At 40.2% G+C, this 26,062-nt stretch overlaps 2 pseudogenes; both read right to left on the minus strand.

Annotated features, from left to right (window-relative positions):
* Window positions 1–765: 765 nt before the first annotated feature.
* Window positions 766–2,300, minus strand: LOC147436006 (uncharacterized; annotated as a pseudogene).
* Window positions 2,301–23,354: 21,054 nt separating this feature from the next.
* Window positions 23,355–26,062, minus strand: part of LOC147436007 (uncharacterized) — a 49,856-nt pseudogene continuing 47,148 nt past the window's right edge.

A 26,062-nucleotide genomic window follows, 5' to 3' on the forward strand; every position in this document is an offset into this window, starting at 1 on the left:
ATTTTCAAGTATGATTTCAATACAGATAAGTCTTCAAACAATCAGATTTGTGCTCAATTATGAAGCTAGCAATGCAAATAATGAAACTAGCAATACTTCTTTCTAGTTTTATGAATTTGTTTAGAGATCAAGAAAAAGACTAACCAATGAATTTTAACTTTTGATTTAGGGTGTTTTGCTTTCTGTCTACATCCGAATTCGAGCAGCGGCTCCTCTCACTTGAAAGTGAGTCACTCCACAGCAGAATTTTGAATTTACTTTCCAAATTTCTCTCTCTGCCTCTCTTTCTCTCACTAGCTCAGCAAGGTATTCATTCTTTCTCTCTATCTCACTAACTCTCATACAGGCAATCAATCCTAATAGCACTAATGCAACAGTCTCTCTCTCTCTCTCTCTCTCTCTCTCTCTCTCTCTCTCTCTCTCTACTTCTTTCATACTGGTACACCGAGGACTCTTTCTTTCTCTCTCCACTCCGAAGCTTCTATGCTACTCTGGCACCTCTCTCTAACTTGCGCTACAGGTATTGATTCTGTCTCCCTCACTTCACAGGACCCACACACTCATACTACTCCCTCTCCTACTACCCTCGCGGGCTCTGGAATGCTCTCCCCCTACACACAAACGCTAGTAGGCAATAATACTCCTCTCTCTCTCTCTCTCTGTCTAACTTGCAAACACACACAGAAAACCTCTCATGCACTATCGTTATTCTCTCTCTCTCTCTACTTCTTTCTTGGCTCCAACCTGATGAAGTGATCTCCCTCTCTATTTCTGAACTGCAACGCTACCCTCCTTCCTAGCTTGCCTCATGATCACGCTCCTCCTCTCTCTTCTTGCAGCCCCCACCATGCAACCATTTCGGGCCCTACTCTCCTCTTTGGCAACTTGCGGTGTCTCTAATGGAGACACACACAGCAGGTCTACCTCTTCTTGGCTTGCAACCCTGTACTGGTCCGCGACCTCTGCAGGTAATGAGCACACGGCAGCCCTACTCAGCTCTCACCCTTCCATGGCCACCCCACTCTCGGCTCTGCCTCGCGACTTCTGCAGGCGACCCTCTCTCTAACTATGCCCTGCAACGTGTGAGAGAAAGGAAGAGAGAGAGAGAGAGAGAGAGAGAGAGAGAGAGAGAGAGAGAGAGAACACGCAGAGGCACGAGTTAGAGACAAGGCGTTAGCCAAGGCAATGTGCTATTGATGATTACCAAGGGTGCAGTTATATACAGTACGTATGGCAGTTACACGGCCATGTGATTCATGGGAATGCGGGCCGTTATGCCTACTAGGATGACAGCTATATGGTGATGTGGATTAATTATTCCCACACGCCCCCTAAGACACATTGTCCATACAGAGGCATGTATGTGTGCATACTGTGATGTGATCATGAGATAGATCTACATGTTTGGAAAAATACAATATGCGTATGCAATTATTCTTGGTGTGACTTCTGAGGTCTTCAACCTTGATCAAGGTCCGACTTTGATTGCTGCTTTGGTCGAGCTTTGAAAGGTTTCTTCAGATCCGTAGCATGAATGATTTCACGAGCTTGGTCATTGCACATTCGCCCCCCCAAGCGAAATGAAAGCATGAGTTTATGACTGGCTGAATGAACCGCAAGGGAGACAAGGTGAGGTTTCAGCATCCTTTCATGGTGTGTTTGAGGCTTCAGCTGAGAGTGTAAAATGGAGGTCTTGTAGACATGACCACCAGGATCAAAGGGGGTAGTAGGGACAACTCTTGGCAAGGGAAAGTTTGTTGTATCATGGAGCTGAGAATTGGTTTGAGGGAAAGGCTCACTTGGAAAAGGTTCAGTTAGAGTAGCCAATGGAGAGGAACTTGGGTAAGGGCTACAGAATGAGTTGATGGCTCAAATGGTTGAGTTTGTTTTCCGCAGTGAACGGGAACTGCTTCATAGCAATCAAGCAAATCCAAGTTGAAGGGTGGTGGTACACTTGTGATCACTTCCAGCAAGGTTGGGGATTTGAGGGCTGTACCATTGTCAGCAGCAGCAGGGAAGGTTGCTACTGTTGCAGCATCTACAGGTATAGTAACACCCGCGCCAGTAGAGTCGTCTTCTGCAGCAAGAATTGTGGCTTGGTCTGGGACATCACTACTGGGGAAAGAATCCATGGTTTTGCCTGTAGAGGTAATTTGGAGGAATTTTGAAGAGTGGAGTGCCCCCTCGTGGAGAGATTGTTCATGCGGTGTAAGGAATGTATTTGCTTGGGCTGCAGCTTGTGCAAAGAAAGTAGCAGCCAAGCATGAAGGGGCCGCTGTTGTTGCACCTGAAGAGGACATTGAATGAGTAGCAGCTGGAGCAGTGGGATAAGCTCTAGAGATAGATTTTGTTGGCCCGGCTCTTTTAGTTGAAAGCAGGGCAGCTGGACATTCAAACTGCGATCTGGCCCTTCGGCCGTCAGAGGCGACAAAGGTTGCAGCCTTCGCTGCACTGGGAGCCAGTCGGTTGTGTGCTTCCACAATATGGTTTGCTTGGTGTAGAGCATCTGCATGGTGCCTGAGTAAGTGGTTAGCATAGGCCAAGGCGTTAACTGCAACAGAGATGGAATGATGGGCTGGCTTGGCAGCTTCAGCAACAGACCAATATACATGGGTGGATTGGACCATCGGATGCTTTTCACGAATAGAGGGGTGGCAGGCTGAGTGTGCAGGGCCTGCAGCAAGTCGAGCCTGGGTGAAATGAACCAGGGTGGAGTTCTCGGCAGCATTTCCCGAGAGAGTTCGGATGGTGGCATCATGACCATCGACATCATCATCAGCCTTGATCAGAGGCTGTGGTTGTGGTGTAACGCATCCTTGTCGGATGCTTAAAAGGGCACACAAGGAGCTTTGGACGTGTTTCTAAATAGCAAGTTAAAGTACATGCTCAATAATTCCTAGTTACAAGTAGGAGTTTTCACATTTAATCTAGCAACGAAGCTAGCAATTTTCTAATTCATTTAGCAAATCACAAACTCCTATATAGTAACTTGCTCTTGGACATGTTGATCTAGTAAGTTCATATAGTAAGTCATAAACTCCTATATAGAAACCTATTCTTGGACGTCCTTATCTAGTAAGTTCATCTAGTAAGTTATGACCTCCTATATAGTAGCCAGCTCTTTGGCATCCTCATCTGGTAGTTTATAAACTCCTATATAGAAAAGGGTGTTTCATCTAGTTATTTATCACTTACAATGGATCAAGTAATTGTAGTAAGTTTGTCTGCCCCTAATTTCATTTTAGTAAAAATTCATTAAGCATAGTTAAACAACTAATTATTGAGAAATATCATGGTTACTCGTTCGATATCAATAAGTTTCTTAATTGATATATTTGTTACTAATACAAATAAGAAAACAAAATAAAGTCTCATAGTTGTAGACGAAGCTATAAAAGGAAAGGGATCAAAACATTTTACATCTCACACACTCTATCATTGATATGCAAGTACCACAACTGCACACATTGTCCTTAGAGAGGAAAAGATATTACAGAATGATGGAGATTATTGTAAATTTTTTGAATAATTTATGTTATATTCATCCAAATAATATTAATGATACAATTCTTAACACAAACTAGATCACAATCTATACGAAAAAAACATCCAATTCAAATGTAAGTTGGATACCCTACAAGTACAGTCCAGGTTGTGTTGATTATTCAAAAGTCTCATTAACTTCTTCACAAGCTTGGGCCACTAGCATCAAGTTATAAATTTATTAAATCAAAATATTTACATCTTCCAAATTATGCTAGAATACAAGGTCAAAATATCAATGTGGAGGTATATTTAAAACCTAGATTTCTTCAAAGTTTTCAACAAGCTTAGTTGATAACACCAATTTAGGAATTTTGGGACTTATTCAAGTCCCATTTTTAAAAATGAGAGTTGAGCTGTAACATTTAATGGCCTAATAACTTATGTGTAGCGGAAATTAGCATGAACATAGTGGGCATTTCATTAGAATAGATTCCTAATGAGAATTACAAGAGTGCTTGGGTGGAGAGAGCAACAAAAAGCATAACACCTAGTTAGATAGCATCGACAATAATTTCAAAAGAGAGAGAAATTAAGCTATTGATAACAGTTGAGGACCGGATTTTCATGGAGCCGGTCCCCCCTCCAAAAGGCTTTGTATTATGGTTTCTCCCATCAAGAGAGACATTGTACAATACAATTCTTTGTGTTCCTTCAAGACTAGCTAGTGCAATGAAGATGGAAAGTTCATGCACTAAGCAAAACACTTAACAAACACAACTTGAATTATCCCCGTTTCAGACCCAAGACCTCACACACCTTCAAAGATGGTGAGAGCTAGCAGGGTATGAGAGTAGATTGAGAGGAAGAAGAAGTATCTTACGAGAAAGATGTACGTCTCCTCACATAATCACTCATATGTAGCATAGCTTAGCTTGGTAGAGGAGATGAGCATGCATTGAAGCTTGGCTCTTGGTTGGATTTGCATCCACATGCCAAGAGAGTGTTGATGTAGGCTTCTATCTCACAAGCTTGGAGTAGGTGATGAGTTCTCCATTAAAGCTTGGGAAGAGATAGTCTTCTCTTTCTTCACACATGAGCTTGTGTGAGTGTGTGTGTGATAATGCCTTGCAAAAATCAGCCCCCTCTCTCTCTCTTGGGCGAGCCCTCTTGCTAATTGCTCTTGCTGAAGCCTCATTGGCCCTCCCCAAGTCAAGCCAATTACAATTAAGCAGCATAAGTGATAGCCTTCTGACATGTGTCCCCCTTTCCCCTTTTGTGAGAGCTTTAGGTAATTAAATAATTAAACTAAACTCTCATTGGACCCCTTTGCCTCCTGGCCAATAGGAATCAGGCAAGCCATGGGGCTTCTGAATGCTCATTGGACCCCTTGGGAGACTGCCCAATAGTCTTCTAGGAGACTTAATTCTCATTGGTTTCTTTTATTAAATGTTTTTAAATTAATTAAACTAGATTTACTCTAGCTTAATTCTCATTGGTCCACTTCAAGGGTCATCCAATAGAAATTGGGCACACCTTGTGGGCATCTGGCCTAGGGAGCTGACATGTGTCCCTCATTCCCTTTGTGTAAAGGGAGACTGTGTGTGTGTGTGTGTGTGGCTTTCTCTCTCATCCCCTACCTTTAGGGCTCGCCCCCTCCCATGTAGGGATGTGCAAAGACTTTTAGGGCACACACAAAGCATCCAATTTTCCCTAGGGTTGACCTTTGGACACAACCTTTGAATTTTGGAACCTTAGCATTTTGGAAGTCTTAATGGGCTGAACCTTAGGGTCTTTTCAGCCCATTGTTGCACATGGCTCTTTTGCAGATGGCCCCCCCTTTGGATCCCTACTGTGGCCGGTCTGCTAGCTTAACCAATATTCTAGCTTTTTCTCCCCTGGCCTTCCCCACATTAAATGATCAGTTTAATATGAGAAAATCATTTAGGAGAATTAGATATTGATTATTATGACATGAGCATTGAGCTTTTATTGGCTTACTTTGAATACTCATACCCTTTGAATAACACCAAATTGTTACTAGAACACCGATTTAGGTTTCATTTTCAAAAGGGTCCCTGCAAGGTAACTCTTATTTGACACGTTAAACTATCTAAACACACAAAAAAACCACCATTAATCATAAAGAAAACATCAAGATAATTTGCACCTTTTCAAGTACATATCTTAAATAATTCATGCAAAAAAATAGTGTATTATTTTAATGCTATGACTCTAGAAGATCTTATCAAGTGCTGATTTTTTCTATTACAAAAACATGAGCTGTCATGTTTTCTATTCGAATGTCATTGCTAGTTATTTGAACCCTTTGTTAGGGATTCACAAAAGCATTTTATTCATTTACTAAATGCAAGATACCAGACATCCTTACTAATATTTGGAGTTACACTTTGCAAACTTTATCCCTTCTTTTATCACAAGAAGTACATAGGCTTCAACACATTAGTATGGTAAGCGTAACAAGCTCTGTTCTATATCAAACTGAGGGTGAAAGAGAGAGTACATAAACGATCACAAGGACGCTGATGAATTTAACTAAATATTTTCTACAATGAGAAAGAGGTTTCTCCATATGGGTATGATTTGTTCCATCTTGCTAGCTTGTGATGATACTCTCTATTGACCAAATAGACACTTCGATAGCATGTGGTCAACTTCACCTTTTTATTGGGTCTAGCAACCTTAGTGTTGTGTTTGTGGCTCCTTAATAAGCTGTTTGTGATGTTATTGTGGCTCATGAGGTTTCTCTTATTCATTGAAAAATCCTTTCACTTTTCGACATGCTATTCCACACATCCACATTATATTTTAGAGGTTCTTTCCATCAATGTGATGCACAAGTAGATCTACCTCAAGTCTCCATTGTACATGCAAACTTCAAGCTACTCATCTAGACCTCGTCTACAAATGTGGGGACTAAACCATTAGTTCATTTTTGTGTCACGCTCAAATTAAGATCTACAGCATTATTCAAAAGATTCATTACTTTGTTAGCGTACAAGGTAAAATCACAGCACTGCGCTCTCATTAACCCACGTGGCTACTCTTTAAAAATGTGGGGACTAAACCATTAGTTCTTTTTTGTGTCACGCTCAAGTTAAGATCTAAGCATTATTCAAAAGCTTCATTACTTTGTTAGCTCGGAGCTTTGTTTGCAGGTTTGTCTCTGGCCACTGTTTGAGAGAGAGAGAGAGAGAGAGAGAGAGAGAGAGAGAGAGAGAGAGAGAGAGAGAGAAGGCTATAAAGCGAGTAACATCTTTTTGACGCTCCTCCTTTCAACCAAAGCCATCATCACAGCACGTTATAATTTCCACACACATATTCACAGGAGTAATTGCTACAAGAGGCTGTGACTTTTTTCTAGCTAGTACTAAAGGAAGTAACAAGCATTGTTGGATGTGGGTCTACAGATTACCCTTCTCTTTCTATGCTTTTCTTTTGTGCTCCAAAATAGTGTGCATTTACCCTACGCTTAAGCAACTTATTAGGAGATTAATTAGCTGCTATGGCCTGGAAGTCAAAATCCAGATGCAAAGTGAGGGCCTCTCTCCAGCTGCAATCACCTACGCACAGGCATCTAGAAGGCATGTGGCTCTGTCGCGCTTTTCTAATCGTTGCAGTCAAAATTTAGATGCAAGGCATGTCGAGCCATAGTGATCTTGATTCTTTGATGCGGCCTCCCTCGATGCTGTGTAGTCCTCTGCCAGTCGTGGGCGTCTGGATCTTAATCCTAGCTCTGTCGCTTGGTTGATCAATGTGCCTCTGGTGTGAGGAAAATGTGGGATCTGCTGTGGTAGTAGCTGCTCCGATGGTTTAGTGCCCGCTCTAAAGAAGTCTGTGATCCGCCTTGACACTCACTAGCTTCTCCTCTTGTTAGGCTCTTTCTGTGTGTGCGCAGCTCGAGCAAAAGAAAATCCCAGGCATCGATTATTATCTCTGGTCCTCATTCCCCATGACTCTAGAGAGTGGTCCAAATCCCTCTCTGAACAGGCAATGGAAGCGGCCTCATATCTTATAGTTAACGGGACGTGTCCTGGCCTCTGTTGGTACTCCGTTGTATCGAAGCTGGTGTCTTGTCACAACGTCGTCCTTCGCAAGCTGGAGAAGACGCGCTATATAGAAAGCCATCTTCGTGCCTAGCTCATGTGTGGGTTGTATCCAAGATCACAATTGTGTACCATAGTTACCCAACTCTGACAAGCCCCAAAGTGTAAGATCACAGCTCGAAGAGGTGAATGCACCCATTCGTAGGAGAAGGCCCACGTTCACACCTGAATTGAGTGGTAGTTTATATCTTGAATAGAGGGAGATCACTGATTCCTTTAGAGCACTTCAGAGCCAACTTATACCAGAGGTATATTAGTTGATTGAGCCATTGAGCTTAGAGAGCTCGATGCCTATGTCTACGAGGGAGACCACAACATCAATGGAGGCTCCATAGAGGATCATGACAATTCTAGAACGACATATATGGGAGACGTTCAGTACGACTATTTGCATTGGCGGACATTGACCCGATGCCGGTGTCCTCGGGCATTGATGACGATGATTTTAGTCTCACTTTATGTCAGTTTTTTTTATACCAAGGCATTGGATTAGATCCATCAATATTAAAAAAAGGACCTTTTGAAGAGGCCAGCTGTATTAACATTTTATTTCATTTCATTCATTCTCTCTCTCTCTCTCTCTCTCTCTCTCTCTCTCTCTCTCTCTCTCTCTTTACCCTATTGCTATCGCCAGCACATCTTTTTTTGAGAGAGAAGGAGAGAGCACAGAAGTAGAACACCAAAGTGTGTAGAATACACACATGAGATGATGTATATATAGAGGGGACCTAGGTGCCATATATAGAGAAGCCATATATTGAGTAGCTTCACATATAAGCTCAACACCCCCGCTCAAATAAGGGTCCCTAACTGTGGATGAAAAAACCCTTGGGGGATCAAGGGAAAAACCCACAGCTCTATATACACCCACCGTTATATTATAAAAATCATTAAATATACAAATGTTTACGAGGAGCTACATCACTCCTTTTACAATGAATGTTTTATGAGGAGTTACATTACTCCTATCCTATCAAATACAATAATGAATACAAAGGTTCAATAAAGAGGTATAAAAGCTATCGATTAGCTTGTAATCAAAAGTGTCTCCGTGAATCTGCTGTGTAGCTTGTCATCAATATCGCATCACCAAACATGCTTTCATGTTGTCATCAATATGGCATCACCAAACATATCTTCATAAATCTTTTATTGTCACCAAGTTTGTCTTCATAAAATCAATTCTTTGATCAATCCTACATAGATCATAGACTCCAAAAAGAACATGTCATGAAAATTATTAGCATCGTTAATGAAATAATTACGTTCACAATGCCATAAGAGATGGTTCGCGACGCCACTCTTTTGACGACATATATACGCACGACAACATATGGTACATAAAGTATAAACGTAAAAGTACAAAATGTGTGATTACGTGATACAAATGATATGTGTATATACTACATAAAACAACATTTATTAATGTAGTGATCAATGAATACCATCAAAGTATTAACAAAATATCATCATTATATCAATAAAAATGAATAAATGACCATGGTATCAATGAAAAGCATCATGATATCACCGAGAATAATCATTGTATCAACGAAACAACATTATGGCATCACCGAGAATAACCATGGTATCAACGAAACATCATCATGGCATCACCGAGAATAACCATGGTATCAACGAACCAACATCATGGTATCACCGAGAATAACCATGGTATCAACGAAACATCATCATGGCATCACCGAGAATAACCATGGTATCAATGAAATATCATCATGGCACCACCGAGAATAACCATGGTATCAATGACATATCATCATGGTATCAACAAAAATCACCATGACCAAAGTATTAACAAAACATCATCATGGTACCATCAAAATCACTATGGTATCAATGAGAAATTATCAATAAAACGACGTAAACTATATCTCTAAAAGAATAATTATACGAGAATCAATGAACGAGTATATCATATAACAAAAGATCATGTACCAACAGTAGCTCGATAGAACTTGGACGATCATCAACGGCTCGACTGAGTCGGAACGATGTGTAACTGGCTTTTGCAGCAAAGTTACGTCAGTAACAAATATATGATTGATGAAGAAAAATATAATTGAGAAGTTTTCAATTATGAGAAAAATCAAAAGCAAAAAGTAAAATTTTGATTTTCAAACATATTCGCAATCCGAGACGATAACCCAAAATCGGTGCAGAATTTAGAGAAACTTCCTTCTGCAAAGTTATAGACCACATCGATTCCGGTCTGCCATAGCGGGTAGTTTCTTCTGCAAAGTTGTAGAACACATCGATTCCGGTCTCTCACACGGGTAGTTTCTGCAAAATCATTTTCAATAAGCAGAAAAATAAAAAACAAAAAACGGAAATTGCTTTTTATGTATGTACGCAGTCCGCGAACGATAACTCAAAATCGGTGCAGAATTTAAAAACACTTCCTTTTGCAAAGTTGTAGACCACATCCATTCCGGTCTCTTCGTAGGGTAGTTTCTGCAAAATCGTTTCCAATTAGCAGAAAAATAAAAAACAAAAAACGGAAGTTGCTTTTTAGGTATGTACGCAGTCCGCGAACGATAACTCAAAATCGGTGCAGAATTTGAAAAAACTTCCTTCTGCAAAGTTGTAGACCACATCCATTCTGGTCTGCTACATAGATAGTTTCTGCAAAATCTTTTTCAATTAGCAAAAAAATCAAAAACAAAAAGCGGAAGTTGCTTTTCAGGTATGTACGCAGTCCACGAACGATAACTCAAAATCGCTGCAGAATTTGAAAACACTTCCTTCTACAAATTTGTAGACCACATCGATTCCGGTCTTTCTCGCGGGTAGTTTCTGCAAAATCGTTTCCAATTAGCAGAAAAATCAAAAACAAAACGCGTAAGCTGTTTTTCAGGTATGTACGCAGTCCGTGAACGATAACTCAAAATCGGTGCAGAATTTGAAGAAACTTCCTTCTGCAAAGTTGTAGACCACATCGATTTCGATCTCTCACGCGAGAAGTTTCTACAAAATCGATTTTGATTAGGAGAGAAATTGAAAACAAAAACGTACTGCTCTGATACCATGTTGAGAGAGAAGGAGAGAGCACAGAAGTAGAACCCCAAAGTGTGTAGAATACACACAGGAGATGATGTATATATAGAGGGGACCTGGGTGCCATATATAGAGAAGCCATATATTGAGTAGCTTCACATATAAGCTCAACATCTTTCACGCGGGAAACCTCACCGCTTTGCTAATTGCAACTTGCGAAGCTGCATCCATGACGCCCTGCATTTAGTAGTCGAGCTGCACCGCGCCAATCAGCTAGCCGTGCGAGCTGCTCAAGCTCCCTTCTCATTCGCTGCCCTCCCAGCCGACCACGAGCTGCAGGCAGCAGGGCAGCCTCTGCTTGCTTAATCTGCCCATGCACAAGCTCCACAAGGCGCGCGCCTGGCCTCTCTCTCCAATAAATCCCCAACAGAACCGATCCGGCCCCTCGGTATCACGCCCCCAGAAATTTTTAGTTTCCGATTACCTAAGAGACTTGTCTGAGTTCTCAGGACGTGACCAAGTAAAACAGGCTAATGTTGTTTGCTTTGTGCAGCAATAACGAGTACATCTACTGGAAGATGATTACGCCAACATAGGTTCACCACATAAAAGAATCCCAGAAGCGACGTTCTGCAAGCCCACGTCGTCCCCACTCGATCTGCAACAAATTTTCAACAATTGCACGTCTTTGGTTAGTTGTGTGGCGCAATTGGTGGCGGACCGAATTGGAAGCTAAGCATCGTCTCTGGATCAATGCCGCCTTAACAAGTTTCCATTACCAGCCAGGTATTTATTTCCAATTTTTTACCAGTGCTCGAAAAAAACATTTTTTCAAAAACTTGCCAAACCTACATATGTGAAACAACACAATTTGAAGGTTTTTATACCAAATTACAGTAAATTTTTTCAAATTTTGTAGGTTTTCTCACTTTCAAATATAAAATTTAGAGGTAAATCTCAAAATTGGTAGGTGGGATTACATTAAACCTAGGTTTTTTTCGAGATTTGTAAATTTCCACCAAAGAAAATACATTTCTTAGCCAAACAGAGGAATGGCACAAATTGGTAATTTCAAGCATCGAATCATGTCGGTTTTTATGTCAAAAAAATGAAGCCTTTATCACAATATTCTACAAAGTGTGCACCTTTTATTTGCATTTACGATTGTATGAGGGAATGTAAATGCTGCTAGTATTGAAATTAGAATTGGAATGTAAATGCTATTGGTATTGAAAGTTCATTTGGAAATGGTGGTTGGTGCCATAGTTGGGAATGGTATAAATTTATCAATTCAATTTAGCATTGCACTCTAGAGTCTTTGTTTGTACTCTTGTTTGTAGCGCGAGACCCTAAAGGGTCTTCCCTAACGACCCTAAAGAGTTGTATTTGCTACAAAAATATATTCATTTTACATTGTACTTCTTTGATTATTTTAAGCCTCTGCTTTGTAGGTTTGTAGTAGTATTCATGTCTAGCTGTATTTAGCTTACATTAGGTCTTGAGAATATAGCTTGATGTGAATTATTCAATGTGAATTGTAAATTGAGAGGGGTAAGATTAAGCTTTCAAGTTAAAAGGGGTGTCACTCTGACTAGCCAGTGTTGCTTGTGGTATCCACTACAGATGGCTGGTCAAAGTGAGCAAACACTATGTGATGACATTGATAGTGAAAGTATAAGTGAAGTGCGAGAATATCCTATAGAGAAACGCAGAGAATTTGTAGACTTGCAGTCACAAATCTTATTTCATGAGTTTGGGCAGGATAGTGCTTGGCCAGAAGACCAATATCTATTGTTTGGAAGGTCTGGGAGAAAATGGAATGTTTTAACCATTTTCATTGACGATGTAATGGCATGGGATGGTAAAGCTTTTGACTCTCAAGAGGAAGCTAGGACTTGTTGACCGCTACAAGGTAGTATACCGCTCAAACGAGGAGACCATGTCTATGGTCACCTTGATGGACAGAGCGAAAGTGATAGGACATATTATTCCTAGAAGAAAAACTATTTTGTATCGACTGCCTCCACCATATCCCACTGCACAACCACCTTATTAAGTTTACTATGTACTCTTCTTGCAAAATGGATGACTATTTCAGCATCTCTTAATAATATTTGATCACTAATGTACTCATTTAAAGGTGTTTATGTTGTACGTTCTTTGATTTGTACAAAAGTTCACACGTATATTTATATTTGGTCTACAGTCATGGGCACAATAACTTCTTGGAAGTGCGCGTGTAATTATAAGTGTTCACACTCTATTAACGGTTGGGAGTTGGTGTCAAAGCGGACCTTTTATTTTCATCAAAATCAAGACTCATTAGGAAAGCTACATCCTTCTGTGACCAAGCGTAGAAGGGTACAAAGTGACATTGATTTGGATGTCACACATAACATCACAGAACGAACAGAAGATCGACATGTAGAAAGAACTGAAGAGTCCAATAGTGATGGAAGGAAGGCTTTCTGCAACTGTTCTTTCTATTGCTATGGCGGACGGTTTGTGTATACTTCAACCCTTTAACGACACCAAATTCTTTCAAAGAGATTTGGGAGCTTGAAGCTCCATTTTGGTTTAGATGTGCCACATGTAGCACCTTCCTTGAGTGAAGGTCTCAATGTGGAGGAAGAGAAAATGGAAGATTCAAATGGCGGTGACCATCATGCAAATGGTGACGACCATTTACAGGCTAAGGCTAGCGTGCAAGATAGCAGGGAGGAAAATGAGGAAGGGACATCTATTGTTCTCTTTGAACTAATAGAGAGAATAGTAGAACTTTAAAGTTTATGGGATGAACATAAAATGCCGATAGGTGTTCAAGATCAAATGCTACATCTTCTGTTTGGTGACCTTGGTGGAGCTAGGGTAAAGAACTACTCTTCGAAAAGAAGCCTAGCTAAATTGTTGGTTCAGTTGCCAAAGACATGGGAAGGTGAGCTTGGAGGGGTACAAGTACCCGCGTGCTGGGATCAATTACAAACAATGTTGAAAGATTTGGGGATGGTGACTGCCTCTCGTTATCGTATTTGTACAGGAAGTAATGGAGCAAAGCACGCACCCGAACTTCTATACCCAAGTATAGAGGACAACTTTGTAGGAGAGGTTCTAAGGTGTGCCTGTTCAGGTGCTTCAAACTCCAAAAATCTTAAACGTGACTATATTACTTGCTGTGAAAAGTGCAGAGTATGCACAAAGCCAAGAAAGTCAATGCTTGCTTTTGATTATATTCCAATAGGACCTCAACTGAAGCTTCTTACAAGGAGTAGAACCTTTTGTCATGAGCTATTGAGTTTGTGGCACCATAAAAATCAATGGTGTAAGGGAGATGCATTTTCTACGGGAAGGCATATAAAGGAATTTTGGGATGGAACAAAATTCCAAGGAGTGAAGAACTTTTGGGACCCATTGTCAACATATGAGCTGCCAGTTGTTTGCTCTACACCTCGATGTAAGAAGTCTTACACGACTTTTCCCTTTGACAAACGCTCTCAAAAACTTGAAGATGCATGGGATGCTGATCGAGCAGTGTACACTTTTATCTGCTCCGAATGCAAGGAAGAAATCGAATGTGAGAAAAGGTTGTGCAAGGTAATGATGTCTATCTTCCTCTTTTTCTTAGCAAAATATACATTGAATGTCCTTACTTACTCTGATTGTTGGTGTGCATAATCATGGTGACCCTAGAAATATAGCTCTCTTGTTGCATTGGGACGGGTTTCAAACTTCAAGAACCACACAAAAAAGTTGTGGGGTTGTGGAGATTATGGTGCTCAATGCTGGAAAACAAAACTCTATGGATATCATGCCAGTCTTGTTTATTCCACAAAGCTGCAAAAAGATTATTAAGTCTTCCGGCGATGTCTTCGGATCATTTCTGAAACCATTAGTGGATGAGTTGGAATCACTGTATATTGATGGAGTGGATGTATTATATGAGTATCCACTAGAAAACATCTTTGATGATACGAGGGTGTCTCTCTCTCTCTCTCTCTCTCTCTCTCTCTCTCTCTCTCTCTCTCTCTCTCTCTCTCTCTCTCTCTCTCTCTCTCTCTCTCTCTCTCTCTATTGTTTACTGCAGCGCTACTCTCAGGCGCACCCTCTGGCAAGAAGCGCTACCCCTCCAACTACCTATTGAGGCTTGCGACTCCCCACTTCTCCAGGTGACCCCCTCTCTCCCTATTGTCTCTCTCTTGGCTGGCAGACCATTGACGGCCGTTCTCTCTCTCTAGCTTGCTCTAGAACTGCCAACAAAATCTCTCTCTTTCATCTTTGTTTCGACGCTGCAGAGAGAATCTCTCTCTCTATCTTTGTTTGCTCGCCCACATGCTCTCTCTGCATGAACTGCTTGCGACCCTCTCTCTCCTCTAACTTCTCATGCTCGCAACCCTGCACACACAACTGCTTGCGGTTTACATCTCGGACTCAGGCTCTCTCTCTTTCAAACTATGCTCTGGCGACTTCCTCTAGCGACCACTCCTGCTCTCTCTTGCACTCCTCCCGTCTCGTGGCCCTTTGCACTCAGCTTCCTCTCAGGCTCGCCTGCAGCCTCACCTTCGTCTCCCCAATGAGTACACGCACACATAGGGTCGCCCACTTGGGCTCCCTCCTTCTCCTCACTCAGGTTCTCTGCTTCCCTCCTCTCGCTCTTGCGACCTCGCCTCCAGGCGGTTCCCCTCAGCGTGGCGATTCAGAGCTGGCCCAATAACCATAAAAAACCTTTATTGTAAATTTTTTTATAAATACCTATACGCCCTTATTCCCACTACACACAAAAAGTCGCTCTCGAAATCCTGTTCAGCAACCTCGACTCGGCTCTCATCGACTCTGTCGACCTCTTCTCAGAAAACCCCATGGACTTGCACTACAGGGCAACCCTCTCTACATCTTCTTAATATTTCGAAAAATTATTTCGCAATGCAGTCATTAAGTGAGAAATCTATCCGACTTGGAATCACGCCCATCCTATCACTTCAATTTACCGTAGATATTTTATGCGAACGAGTCAGGAACTTCCACCTCTACCATGTCAACAGGCCATAGCTATTTCCCAAGCACCCGTGTTGGTAACGTAATGGTACTTATCTAGAAAAGCAACTACCTACTTAAGATCGTACACCCACTTTCCTCGCAAATACTTCAGTTAAGATGCATCTCACTCATCAAACAACAATCAACATCTGCACACATTAATTAACATTTTTGTGATGATATGCAATTCAATATGTCTAAATGCACTTAGCATGCCCATGCAAACCCCAAATTAATGTCAAAAGTTTACAATTTTGGTGTAGATTGATGGGTCTACATTCCCCCCACACTAAAATTTGAAGTCGTCCTCGACGAAAAAGTAAATAACCTGCACATTGCCAAAACCTAAACCTCACCAATACAAACTAAAATTAATAATAAAGTGACTAGTTAATAGAATAACTATAAACCACCCTAGGCAAGACCATAAATTTATTACTGTTTAATAGCAAGAACAACCCCTCTCCATGGCGCTAGAGCTCTATAGAGGTAAACCAATTAACCCCTATATAATAGAAAATATACAGTATTCACATCTAAGTGGAAGTCATCGCCTTTAATCTATTTTCCTTCTTTTGAATTCCCAAGTTTTTAGTGTTTTTTTTTCATGCATTCTTTTCCTTGTTTTTTTTTTTATTTTGATTTTTAGTAAGTCACATCAGACTTGACTGTTTTTTTTTTCGCACACATTCCACTCTCACTGCTGCGTTGAGCAGGAATTATTAGCACCTACACTTCCACCCCGTACAAAACCACGCTACAACTTGTGGCTCTGGCACTAGAGACAAAGTGGACCCACCCGCCTACCAAACTTGTACGACGACGGTCACACAACATATAACATATAAGTTTTGTTTTATTCTTCCCTTGGCTCATCATGCACTAGTGTAAATTAACTAGCATACCGACCATAATCTAGAGTTTAAAGGTCTATACTCCCAACCACAGAGACCTAAATCACTTCTAAGGGATCGTTAAATCACCATTAAGAGCATAAATATATTGCCCAAAACTAGTTTAGCTAAAGTGATTCTATTAAATAATCACCTTGACTACCTTTCTCAGCCACTAACAGCTTGGTCACCGGTCAGTGATTGCTAAGTCTAGATAAAGGAAAGTTAAAAAGAACATATAAACCCCCTAGGCTAACAAGTCTAATATGACTATGAATAGTGTTGTACTAACTTGTCACTGACACATCTATTAAAGCAAGCTGGTTAATCTGCTTAAAAATGCCCCACTTTAGAGCTACATCCCCAGAGATAGCTTTGACAGTCAGCAACTCCAATTTGTAACAGGTACTTCTCCGCAAAATTGCTCGGTTGTGCAAAAAGATTAGATTACACTCCCCCTAAAGGAATGTAGATATCCTACTCCTAATTTTTATGGGTTTTTGTTTTATTTGTTTTGTTTTTCTTTTTTAGTGTTTTGTTTTCAATAAAACCAAAGAAATCAAGTATAAAAGAAATGATTCTTTTTGGATTTTGTGAATCTTTTTTTTTGTGTGTTTTTGTGGTTTTGTTTGTTTGTTTGTTTGTTTTTAAAGCCTCTCGCTACATATGACGGAATAGTGCAGGTGCATTGGCTAAGCCAAAAGGTGTTGCACGCTGAAGACCCCCTCCATAGGGTAAAGCCTGGCCGTATTGGATTGTCGCATGCTGTCTAGGCAACAACACATGATATAATCCCCTAGGTAAACCCAAGGGTACCCCCTCATCCTCATCATCAAGAGTAATAAACTCCAAATCTTCGAGGGGGTCAGCCATGATGTCCTCATCGAAGACGGGAAACATTTCCATGAATGCTACAGGGTCATTTTCACAAAAATACCCGAAGAGCGTAATCAAAAACCGTAAATAGTCCCAATCATGCATCTCTAAGTCAAAAATCATGGCCCACCATCTTAATAGCCATTCTACTTCATATATATTATCAATCATGCACACAATAGTCTCTATGCCTAATCCACGGATGAAAGGTCTAAACACAGCAAACAAATAGTCTAGAGATGTTTCCATGACTCACTAAGTAGATGGACTGGAATGGGTGTGGTGGTGGACGAGGCGATAATCCTTGCCATAGAATAACCCTTGTTAACACTCATTCCAAAACAAGTATGAAATAAACAAACTACTACTACAACTACAACCCTTTTTTTTTAATGGTTTTACCCGTATGTCATTTTTTTAAAAAAAAAATCCTTTTTTAATAGAAAACTAAGTGAAATAATGTTTCACTCTCAGACCATTGACTTTAAAAGGATCTAAACCTTTGTCAATGTCGTGAACTAAAAAGGACCCATTAGTGAAGGTCCGAAGTATGTTAAAAGGCCTAGCCATCGTATCTGCAGTTTCCCAGGAAATTTATAGTAACGGCTATCATAAATTAACACCTTATCGTCTTTTTTAAATTTCCGAACTTTAATATGGCGATCATGCCAAGCTTTACATCGCTTTTGCATAGCCTCAAGACTTTGTAAGGCTAGCAAGCGCATCTCGTCGAGTTTAGTCAAGGTAAACAGCCTATCTTTTAAAGATTCCTCCTCACCAAGTCTAGTAGATAAGGCAACCCTTAAGGTTGGAATCTCCTTTTCAATTGGGAATATGGATTCAACACCATAAACTAAAGTGAAGGGTGTATTTTGTGTTGTTACCTTAAAAGTTGTGCGATAAGCCCATTATGCTTCTGGTAATCGTTCATCCCAATCATGGCGATTATTGGCTACCGTTTTTGTTAAAATGTTACCCAAAATTCTGTTGGTAACTTCCACTTGCCCATTTGCACGTGGATAATAAGGTGTAGACTTTCTATGTTTAATTTTATAGATCTCGGTCAATTCCCTAATAGTGTCATTGAGGAAATGAGATCCTCGATCGCTAACCAGCTCTAATGGACAGCCAAATCTTGTAATGATATCCTCATAGAGGAACTTAGCCACATCTAAGGCTCTATCAATTTTCAGAGGTTTATCTTCAACCCACTTGGTAACATAGTCTATGCAGACCAAAATATATCGATTAGAATGATATCGGGATGGAGGATCTATAGGTCCTACAAAATCTATTCCCCATTTCTCAAATGGTTTCAAAGCTAATATTGGTGTAAACGGCGTTGCATAGTGAGCAGTGGGTCGACCCACTCGCTGACATTTGTCACACTTTTTACAATGTGCAAAGGAATCCTTATAAATAGTCGGCCACCAATATCCTGCCATCAATACTTTTCTTGCAGTCAATTCCCCTGCAAAATGGCCTCCACAAGGCTCATCATGTAATGCCTTTAAAATTTGATAAATCTCATCCTCTCTTAAGCATTGTCTATAGATTTGTTCACGATGAAAATAGCGATATAAGAAACCCCTCATTAATGACTAATGACGGGCTTGAAGGAGTAGTTTCTTCTTTCCATGCTTAGTCGCTTTATGAGTATTCAGACGTGCTAAGGAAGTTAGCTATACGGGCATATCAAGGTAGCTCACTTTCGACCAGAAACAGGTTAGCATCGGGCAAGTGATCATCAACTCCCCTCTCTGTATCATCAGTGAGTAATCTAGAAAGATGGTCAACTAGCACATGCGACTTGCCTGGTTGTACAACTACCTCAAAGTCAAATTCTTGTAAAAGTAACATCCATTGGATCACTCTCCCATAAATCTCTGGTTTATTTAACAAGTATTTCAATGAGGCGTGATCCACATAAAATACAAAATGATTTCCCAATAGATAATGTCGAAATTTATCGACAGAGAAAACCATAGACAGGCACTCTTTTTCGGTTGTAGTGTAATTATGCTCAGGGTAACTTAAGACCCTGCTAGCATAATAGATTGGATGATCAACCTTCTTATCATCAGCTTGACATAATACAGCCCCAACTGCTGTATGTGATGCATCAGCATGGATATGAAATTCTTTTGTCCAATCAGGACTCACTAGGATTGGCGCTTTTATCAACCGGTCTTTAATGTTCTCAAATGCAACTTGACATTTATCAGTCCACACATAACCCATATCCTTTTTCAGTAAATTTTTCAGAGGACCTACAATTGAAGCAAAGTTCAAAATGAACCTCCTATAGTAATTTTCATGCCCTAGAAATCCTCGTAGTTGACGAATATTCTGAGGTACTGGCAAATCTTTGATTTTACTAACCTTACTCTCATCTACCGTAATGCCATCCCGAGAGACAACATGCCCCAATAGTATCCCTTTGGTTATCCCAAAGACACACTTCTCAGGGTTTATTGAAATGCCCATTTCAATGCTACGTTCAAACACTAAGGCCAATTTTTCAGGCATATCCTCTTTAGTTCCTTGCACTGAAAAATCATCTAAGAAAATCTCCATCCATTTTTGTAAAAAATCTTGATAAGATGCAATCATAACACGTTGGAATGTGGCCGGGGCATTACACAGCCCAAATGGCATAACCCGATAAGCAAATGTTCCCCATTCAGTAGTAAAAGTAGTTTTTGACTAATCATCTTCATGTATAAAGGAATAAAGGGCATACCCGGCAACACGATCTAAAACTTGATCGGTAAAGGGCAAAGGGAAATGATCTTTCTTAGTTTTCCCATTGAGTTTTCTATAGTCCACATAGATACGGATTTTCTTATTTTTCTTGGGTACTACCACAATTGGGGAAACCCAATCACTGTAAGCAACCGCATAGATAAATCCCACCTTCAAGAGTTTCATTATTTCTTCCTTAACCAATTCAGCATAAACAGGATTGGTGCGACGCTGACGTTGACAAATAGGTCGAGCCCCATGTTCTAAATCGATATAGTGTTGACATAGCTCAGGCTTGACTCCTCGTAAGTCTTTATACGACCATGCAAAAGCGTGTTGATACTTTGTAAGTACTTCTTTGAAACTCTCCAACACTTCTCCTTTTAATTGGCTTCCCAATGTCAAAAGTTTTCCTTCTGACACTTCCCATTGAACAGTTGAATTATCTTTGGATAATACAAAGGAAGATTGTGTTCGTGGCATAGCCCTCATTAGAGGATGTTTGTCCTCCTTATAAACAACATTTTCAAGTAAATTGTGTTTATTTATAAGAGATCCAGACTCTTCTTTTTTAGTCTCTGTATCACTCATAACATCCACCGATTGTGTCCCACAATAGGGTACAATCACAGTTTCAAAGCTCCTTGTTGACAAGCCCTCTATATTTACCATATAGGTATCCAGTGTTACTTCAGTCATGGAAGAGTTCTCAGTCTGGAATTCTGAGATGTCAGTGGCTCCATATTCCTCTGGCTGTTCTTCCATACCTTCTTGTCCATAATAATCTTCCCATTGCTTCAATAATTCTTTGCTATGCTTAGCCTCTAAAATAGCTTGGCCTTTTTCTCTTTCTAGTCGGGCTAGTTTTTGTAGCACTTGAGCCATAGCTTCATCTGCTAACTCACGCTCTTTTAATAATTGTTCCTAGATAGCGTTTACTTTTGCTAATGCACTGGACTGTCCTTCAGACTTATCCGTATTCTTTAAGTCATCCTCCAGAGTTATATTAAAACAATTTGCCAAACACTCATTTGAGGTGGACATCCATTGTGCAATGTCCTTATCAGAATCATAACCTGAAGAATAATGAACTTCATATTCACCCATTCCTAGGTGACGGGCATAATTACCAACACTCTCTGATGTGGAGATTGTCCGAGTGGAATCATCCTCTAACCGCATATGGTAACCATTGTGCAGAAATCGAGAATATTTATCCGTATCTAATGAGAAGCGTTGTTTAATTGCTTCTTCCTCCTCTGATTTATCGCCGCTATAATCTGTCTTGTCTTCTGTTTCTGACACAGTCGATTTTTGATACTCCCTCAAAAATTCTTTAGAGACAACTCGCAATTCTACTCTATCGTCGCGAGGACCAATAGTGATCACTCCTTTGTGCCAACTTTGCACACACCTGGCTTGAACAAGCCAAGGTCGTCCTAACAATATTGGGAAAGAGGCTCCATACGAATGTGGTCGGACTATCAAGTAGCTCACATGAAATTCAAGTCCTGCCACTATGGTTTTGATCCCTTGTAAAATCCCTAAGGGTTTTACACGTCGTTGATCAGCCAAGCGTAGAATAATGTTCGTAGGTTCCACTTGTTTCAATCCCAACTCCCCCATAGTTTGCTCAGTCATTAAACTAACTGCTGCTCCACCATCTAATTGCACTCCCGTCACACTATGGCTTCCTATTTCCAAGGAAATAGTAGGCGCTTCTAGATCCATAAACATATCTACTACTTGAACTCATTTTTCTTTAAGTGAATCTGTCATTTTAGAGCTTCTTCTCTTCCCTCTCCTATGTACGAGCTTATGATATAATTGCTTCTTACAAAGAGGAGATATCTCTACTAAAGTGGTCAAGTCCAATGATATTCTAGAATCTTTCATAGACTCCCATAAATTAAAGGTATCCGGTACACTCTTTCTGTGAACTATAGATGTTTGTAATCTTTCTGGAAAAGCTGCTATACCTTTTGTAATTTCTTCCTTTTCTTGTAGCTTAAAAGCAATCAGTGATTCATCCGCAGAATGATCCTCCGATGCTTCTTCAGGAGATTCTACAAACTCTTTTATAGAAGAGGTATCAACTTTCTTATTCACTTTCAGGACAATAAACCCTTTATCATGGTCCATCTTTTGAGATCGAGTAACTACCCCAACCATCACAGGTTCTTTAGCAAAAGTTACTCTCCTTGCTTTTCGTTTACGAGGGAATGCATCTTGCACTTGTTCAACCTCTACTAAATTGGCAGAAGTACTAGGACCCTCGTCGACCTTCTGTTTCCCTTTGTCATTTTGCAATGAAGTTACCCGTTTTGGGCATACATCTTCATAATGACCCTCCTCGCTACATATGCGACATAATGGTATATAATCTTGATTTTTTTGGAGGATTAGGGAAATAGGGAGCTATATGCCCTTCCTGTTGACAATTATAGCATACCACAGGGCTAGTTGGCCCCATATTTGGGTTAGTGTATCGAAAATTATTCCGACGAAATGGAGGTCTATACGGAGAATTTCTCCTCATTTGTCCTTGTAACCTTGGCGTAGGTGGTATCCCCTGTGTGGGTAACCTGTGCCTTTCTTGTTGTATTTTCTACTGATATGTTTCAGGCAGGCCCCTTTGCATAAAAGGTTGAGGTGGTGGACCTATCTCGTAAGTCATATTGCTCCTATCCATAAAGTTATAATTAGTTTTCATAGCCTTTGCTTGTCGGCGTTCATACGCTTGCTTTACAAAGCAATTGTCTTCCATATGATTGTTTTTTAGACAAAAGGTACAAAACAGTGTACGTACTTGGTATAGCACTACCCTTGATGCAGTTGGACATTCAGTTGCCAAATGGCCGTAACCGTTGCACTTCCCACACCACACATTGGATCTCATTGGAGGTGCACTCATAGATGGGCCTGCTGCTTGTTGAGCTATAGCATATACTTCTTTCGTTTGAGGTCTTAAAGCACTCAAAATTTCTTCTTTTAATTTTCCAACTGTGACTGTCATTAATTGTACTACCCTCTCTTCTGTGAGAGCTGGTGGTGGTGGTGTACCAGTCTGCAGCATGTATGCTGGAGCTGTCATACATGGATTTGGAGTATAATAAAGCGTTTGATTTGTATTTACCACCACTTGTGGTGGTGTACCTCCATAACTAGATACAGGCTCTTGAGTTCATGGAATCAGTATAGTGGGAGAAGTAACCATACTAGGTCCACTAAACAATTCTCTTCTCCTCTGTTGGCTTAATTGCACCTCTTCCCAATTTCTAGCTTCTTGTTTAGCAGCTGTTAAATCTGCCGGTCTTCTTAAACTCACATATTATTGAGCGTTCGGTTCTCGCATGCCATCTACAAGCCTACGCTTTTGAGTATCCTCATTGGGTGCCGTATTTCCCATCTTTCTTACTATTGTCTCTATCCTTTGGATGTAATGATCAATGCTTTCGTTGATCCCCTGCTGAAGATAGTCTAACTGTTGAGCGAGTCTATCTTGGAATCCCTGACGGTAAAACTTTGCTAAATTAAAATGTTGTTGTCAGCTCAGGGTAAGTAGCCCTATTTGCTGCTGATACATTACCATACCAACTGGCAGCTTCATCCTTAAATGTAGCTGGAAAAATATGTAGTTTTTGATCATTATCCATAATTTCGTTTGCTACACATGTTACTTCAAATTTTTGAAGATGAGCATCCGGGTCTTCATCCTAGAGTCCTGATACTCGTGGTCTGGGTAAAGCAAATAAATTTCTCAACCCCAAGTCTCGGCACTGGTCTAAATTAAACGGTTGGTCAACTATTTCTCTCTCTGGTGTGGGTTGGCCCACTAATCTACCTTCTCTTAATCCCTCAATCAGTACTCCTAGTACTTGCTCTAAAAGTAACGCGTTAACGCGCTCGAGTTGATTGGCAAGATCTTGAGCAATTAACTCCTCTGGCCTCTTTCGACGTGCTTCTCTAGCCCTATTTTGGTCTCCTCCACTACTAGAATCGTGTGACTCCTCTCAATACTAATCCTTCAATGCAGCGCATACCACTGATAGGATTTCACGCTCAATCTTTATATTATCCTCTCCAGTTTCTATAAGCGACTTTAGTAACTGATTTACTAAGGGTCGTAAAAGAGGTTTTATTTTGCTCCTATGTGCTATTTTAACAATAATTTGTCTTAGATTTTTTCTCTTTACTATAATCGTTGATCTTATGTTTACAATCACACAAGGTGGATGTGGAACACGACAACAGTACTGACAATGAGTCCTCATGCTTCTCTCTGTTTGTAGTTGACTTAGTGACCCTACAGAGTTAGTCGACACGATGTTTTGGGGTTCGAAATCCCAATTTTTATACTCTTGGAGCCACTCGACGTTAGGCCGTAGTTTTTTAAGCATACTTTATAGTTACTTGCTTCTACAAAAGCCACTCAGACGCTGATTTCTCTTCTAGCTCAAGGATGTCCCTATGCTCTTTAATCATGTAAGGGTCCAACTCTCTAGGAACCCCACTCCCTAATGCTAAGTACTTCCTAAAATTGCTAAATGCTAGCGGCCTTTCTTTTGGAATCGAATACCTTTCACAATGGTATCCCCCTCCTGAATTGAATGCTATTGTCTTATAGTATATTACGTCCACTAATCTCCAGTGGGCGATCAACGGAATTGCTACGTATGTGTCTAAGTGCGTTAAAGGTTTTTGTACAGGATCACTAGGGGTGTTAACGATTATTTACAAAGTTTCTAACTGCTGAGCATCTATATTTAGGGCCCTTTCTGGCTCAGTGTATTCGTGTACACACTCTCCTTCTTCCCCTAATGCGCTACACAGCCAGCCTATGTATAGGCCTTTATAAGTGTACTCTACCGCGCTCGTGGCTCCTAAAAGCTTGTCTATTATTTTCCACTTAATGAGATCAGGCAAATTGTTGACCCATTCTAACGACATAGAACCCTTGAGTACAGTCGTATTACTTTGAGTATGAAAACTCAACTTATTGAAATTTGATTGAATCTCCCTTTCAATTGGAGAATTCTAAGTGTCCACGGACACCTGTGTACTATTTTTGATTTGATTGTCGCTGTAATAGGACTAGTCTTTAAAGTTCTTAAAGTCGAAAAGAATGTAGCAGGGCATATCTTTCGTTAGTACGATTTGAAAGATTGTTGAATAGTCTATTAAATAGAGCTTATACGAATGAGTTGAGATATTAAGAGAGAACATATATTCTTTAAAAAAAAAAAAAAAAATAATACACTAAAGATGGATTTGATAAAGATTAATGAATAACAGATAGTCTGTTTATGAAGAGTAAAATTGAGATTTTTATTAATATCAATGTTTTATATTTATGTGTTTTAGCTTAAAATGCATGGGTAGGCTTAAAATAAGTTGTAAAAGTAGTGGAAACCCAAAAATAGAGGTTTTATGAGTCGCGACCTAAAAGTTGCGTTTTTAGCCAAATAGAGACGTTTTTAGCAATTCTGTCCGCGTTGCCTTGTAGACCAGACCTATTCCCGTCGTTTTGAGTACCTGGATCGCTCTGTTCTGAGTTCGTTTGTAAAAGTTATGATAAAAACAAACAGAAGGCAGCAGCAGTGTAATGTACACAGGGACACACAGACCTACAACATCATACAGTTCTCCCTGCTATCAACCAAGAAGTGGATTGTTTCTTCATGGTAGAGTATGGCAATTGAGATTATGAAGGTATATAATTATGTTTTTTTACTTTGATTATCATGTTGAATTGGTTGCACGAGTATGTTCTTTTGGCTATTTTGTAGGCGATGCAGAAATCAATGTCTGAAACAGGATCTGTGTAAAGTGTCATGATAGAAATCTAACCTTTACGGATCGCTTAGCGATCACGTTCTTATATTATTCTCG

The sequence above is a fragment of the Adiantum capillus-veneris genome, chromosome 18 (genome assembly GCF_014529385.1).
Source record: "Adiantum capillus-veneris isolate H3 chromosome 18, ASM1452938v2, whole genome shotgun sequence".
Lineage (NCBI taxonomy): Eukaryota > Viridiplantae > Streptophyta > Polypodiopsida > Polypodiales > Pteridaceae > Adiantum > Adiantum capillus-veneris.